Here is a 5,002-nt window from a genome sequence, read left to right as displayed (position 1 = left end):
ATTCGAATAGGTAATTTTATGATCTTTGTCTAATACCTTCAAGTTTTTACTGGTGGGATAGCGATAATAGACTGGGGGGGACTAAGAGAATGTGTATATATTTGTGAAATTTTAGTTACAAATCTTTGATTTAATCTTTTAAAAATTTGCAGATGATTTATTTTATATTTTTCACAAACAGCTGTAGAAAATTTTGAAATTACTTAGATAGTGGACTCTGTATTAAAAATTTTCATCTACATTTTATATCACACGTATTAGGTGTGAAAATCGTGCAGCACGCGTAAACCATGTTTTTTTACAATTACAATCGACTGTATAGTTAACAGTACCAATAAGTCGAGTATTAACCTAGTTAGAAATTCGCGTGTTGAACATTAACTTGTGCTCAAGCTGTTTTTCTTCGCTTAACCCCTCCTTCGTGAGACGTATCGATATTTTCTGAAGGACATGAAGCTTCGTATAAAGATAAGGCTTGTATATTATTTCTAATTCGTCCTTGTTCCTTAACCTTTGTTTTTCTTTCCTCTTTCGTTTTTTTCTTTTCTTTTTTTTGTTTGAAGAAAGATGAGAACGTGCAATTGGAACGTATAAACAGGTGTAAGGTTTGCTTTCGTTGCTTTCGACGTTCATGGCGTGATTTACGAAGCGTACAGTTTGCTTTCTATAAAAAGCGCTTGGCTTTTGTCGAGGCGTCATGGAGTCATTAATATTGTATAATCGACGTGATATTTTTCTTCCACGCTAAGACGTAGTTTCTTTTATAAATTAAACGCTTTGGACGATCACCGTGTGCTTCTTCTAAGAGGATTCCAGGTTCAGTTTAGGACCACTTTCTCTCACTGATATAAGAAAGTATCGAATGAAATATTTGTTAAATAATTTCAATTTAATTCATTGTTCAATGATTCTGTTACTTATACAACACGCGATTTGGTAGAAATTAATTACTCTATTCGGCAATTAAATTAGGTTAATACAAATATAATAGTCGTTAGAAATAGCTGAATGCCTCATAAAAATGCGTTGTATGTCTTTTCTACAATGGATGAGCGATCGTAGGTCGAGGAAGAACGCGTCTGAGGATTTATGACTGTCTCCCCTGAACAAGTCAAAATATCGTGCTCATTATTTTCCTTTGCGACTACATCGGTTGGAGATGCATCTTATAAGAAACATTTTACTTCTACTTCCTGCAGAATTCCACATTCTATGTGTATTCTTTGAATAAATATATAATGTACAGAACTTCTGGGACAGTTATATTTCATCGTGCACGAAGCATAGATATCTTCTTTGGAGTATTAGGAATATAATTTTCACTCTTTTTAGGAAAACTGTTATTGTTACCGTTTTTGACGAACCTTCCAATTTTTTTGCACGTTTTAATTGGATTTATGCTACCACGTATACACATTACTCTGTTTCACAATTTGTGCTTTCATCGAGATATTCACTTACGCGAAAGACATTAACCTGTATATTTTCTTAGAAACATTGTATCGTTCGCAGCGGCGTGATTAATTGTAAAAGGAGAGTGACTCTGAGCTTCTGGGAAATCATCTGAAGCGTAAGAGCGAAATTCTTACAATAGTATTCTGGCGAAACCTTCTGGCGAAAATTTCTCTCGAATTTCTTTCATCGAAAGAAGCTCCGGCTTCTGAAAATCTGCCTCGATGGTAGTAGCTATAGGAGCTATAGTATAACGACGCGTTCGTTACTTTCCTAAAGAAACAACGTTTATGCCAAGAATCATATCGCCCCGCGCGCGTTATCTTTTTTTAAACGATCTCATGTCGCGAAATTTCGTGCGAATTTAACGACGTATTAGATAGTTTTCCGGTAACATCTGCTTCCGACTATAGTGATCGGTATCAGCGGAATACTAAATATAACGTGCGTTGGTTGACGTCTGATTAAAGATTCCATATGTCTTGTTAAACGATTATAGGTAAGTCTGGAAATGTTTCACGTTTGTACACCATACGCGTTTCAACAACGTTTTATCATTATGTAAATGTGGACGAAAATGTTTGTTGATAGAGCGGATCCTCGAAAATTAAGAAATATTATTGGAAACTGGAAATTAAAGGAGCGATGAGAGTGCTCGGGGTATTAATACTTTTCTTGGAAAATGCTTACGAAGAATAGGAGGGTAAGAGATTCCATTTTTCCCCACTTAACAGATAATCAGACTCGAAAAAGTATAATATATCAAGCTAGCGCTATAATTATTGTTAATTGCAATAATTAAAGTCTTTGTAGATACAATTGAGGCATTTGATGGAAAAGGATACACGAGCAAAGTAATGATCCAAAATAGGTATATAATACCTTAATTATAGATATTAAAATATGTATATAACATTTTTCCATCAGTGGTCACAATTCTTTCGAATAACCTAGAATTATAATTTACCATTTCGAATAATTATTCCAATATTTGAATTATCTTTTAAAACTACTCAACTATCACGAATATTTGTAAACCTCCGAAATCTTCTTCCCAAAACCTTCACAAATTTATCTTAACATGCTCACGCTAAATCAAACACTGAGTACTCCTCTTCCAACCTCTCTTCTTCCCTCTACCCTAACAGTCTTCCCAAGTCACCTTCCGACCCCCAAGCCATATCTTGCGCAACATCCTTACTCCTACACTCCAAACATCCAAAATCATCCCTGCAGTCAAACAAACCACCCTTTACTTCATCCTCAACACAAGCAACAAGCGTTCAGGATACCAACGATCTCTCTTCCCCTATCTCTGATCCTGACTATCCCAACGTTCCACCTAGCCACCATTACCTCTCGAATCGACGTGTATCGGGATCAGGTGGTACCAGTTTATGAGGAACATCGTTGTATGGCTCGTAAATAATCCGCATCGAGCCGTTTTCTCGCGAATTCGTCCGGATAGCTAGGTTTCGCCGATCTGTCCGCGGTTTCGAAACGACGAGCACGCGAAACGAGCGGCGTGTGGCGAAGGAGAAAGAGAGAGAGAGAGTGAGGAGGGGTGGGTGGAGAGAGTTGGACGCTGGCCAGCGTCGACACGAGGTTCACCGAGCGACGCCGCGAGGCGTGCCGAGCTGCCACGACGCCTGGCGTCGCGACGTCGCTGCCCAGAGGATCCTCAGTGTGCCGCGTATCGTCGAACGTGCATCTGCGTGTCGTCCTGCCCGCGTTCGCTCCGTTTCGTTATTTCTCTCGACAAGAGCTCCTCCGTTTTCCACGCACACGCGATCGAAACATGTGACGGCTGAGAGGAAGACATGGAAAATGACGAGTAGATCATTCAACGCGATCACCGGCCACCGGAAGTGGTAAACGCGAGACTGTGCTTAGAGATCGTGGTAATGTACGTAGGTTGTTGCGTGCACGATCGTGCTGTCGTCGAAGAGATCTCGATCGACGTGGAGGATTAGTTGGGTGGGAGGTTGTTTCGTTTTGTACATTTTGGTTTTATTCTTTCTCTTATTTTTTGAGAGGTCTTGGGGAGAGAGCAGTGGTTATGGGACATCGTGGTTATTTTGCCTTCTTTTCCTTTGGTGATTTTCTCGTTTCTTCTTTTTGATGGGTAAGGTTGATTGTCCATTGCGATCTCTTGACAATGGAGTTTGAAGAATGATATAATTCTTTGAGTAGGAATATTTTGTTCTAGTATTAAGAGAGGATATGAAGAAAATTCGACGAAGGACTTGTAAATAGTTACATTCACGAATCTTCCCATGGTCATTTGAAAGTCTCACTGAACTATAGAAAGTGCATCAGATTACTTTCCAAACGTTACTTAAAATCAAGTACCCCGTGTTTCATTTGTCTATCGATGATTTATTACGGAGAAAAATCATGTAGTTATAGGAACAGAAAGATCGTCGTATTTTTCTAGGAATTCGGAGAACAAAAATACTTACATTAAGTTAAAACACGAACTGAATTATAGAGAATGCATCTAATTTATTCGATCATCTATATTTCATTTATATCCATCGTCGATTTATTATAGGGGAAATTAAGCAGTAATACAAACAGAAGCGCTTCTGTTAACAGATGAGCTCCTAAAAGCCATAACACCGGGGCGATTGGCGTCACAGTGGATGCTAAGATGCAAAGATATTAAAATTTCGCGTAGCTGTTCGACATAAAACTTTACGACGTCTCGAGTGGTTGGAGTATGTCGTATCGAACCTTCCATTTGCATGGCAAGAGAAAATGCAATTTCAATCGCGTACCTGTTTCGCACGGTCTTCGCGCGTCAATGTGGCATGTAATAACGTTTCGAGATACTTGATCTATACGTGCAAATGAATTACGTGAGTTTACCCGTTGATGAGGTCGAAGAGATATCGAGGAGGATGTTCGGATCGCGACGATCGCTTTGCCCTTTTCTCTCATCGGAGGACCAGAAAAATCGATCGGATTTCCGTTTCTGGCACGGTAAAATGTCATAAATACAGCGTGCAATCGCGTTTCTAGTTCCAGCATGGTGCCAGTAGCCGTAAAAATGGCGAATTTCTTGATCCCGTGCTACGACCGACCGAAACGAGTCTGTCTGTCATGGCAAATACGGTATCGCGAGGTACTTTAGCCGCGGAAATTGTCTTCTGGCCATTCGAAGCGTAGAGTTTGTAATTCATAAAATTTATTATCGGCCTGGAAGCTCGTAAACACAGTGGCGAACGCACAAAGGTTGATCTCTTCCACTTAACGTTGCACTTGGAGCGCAATAAACGTGTCGTTCCCCTGCGATGAAAAGAAGAGAAAGAGGAAGAGGAAGAGAGAGAAAAAATGAAGAAGATCGATAGATAGTTTTCCCTAATAAAGCCTTTATAGAGCATGGAACTGTCGAGGGACTGGCTATAACATTAATAGCCCCTTTAATTCACCGGTTAAGTATAGAGAGCCATGTAAGTTCTATGGCCATTTTAAGACATACGCGTCGTTCGTTAAATAATGGTAATTGATCACGATTACGAGTTTTTACAACTTGATATCGCTCTTC

The 5,002-nt window shown here is 39.5% G+C and overlaps 1 protein-coding gene across 2 annotated transcripts in view; it reads left to right on the top strand.

Annotated features, from left to right (window-relative positions):
* Nucleotides 1-3,109: 3,109 nt before the first annotated feature.
* Nucleotides 3,110-5,002, top strand: part of LOC108549362 (GTP-binding protein RAD) — a 76,669-nt gene continuing 74,776 nt past the window's right edge. For both annotated transcript variants that reach the window (XM_017902716.1, XM_017902715.1), the window contains exon 1: nt 3,110-3,358. The gene's annotated coding sequence lies outside the window, so the exon portion shown is untranslated. The remainder of the gene's footprint in view (nt 3,359-5,002) is intronic.

The sequence above is a fragment of the Eufriesea mexicana genome, unplaced genomic scaffold (genome assembly GCF_001483705.2).
Source record: "Eufriesea mexicana isolate 0111107269 unplaced genomic scaffold, ASM148370v2 scaffold1902, whole genome shotgun sequence".
NCBI lineage: Eukaryota > Metazoa > Arthropoda > Insecta > Hymenoptera > Apidae > Eufriesea > Eufriesea mexicana.
This window is presented reverse-complemented; position numbering and strand designations above follow the sequence as displayed.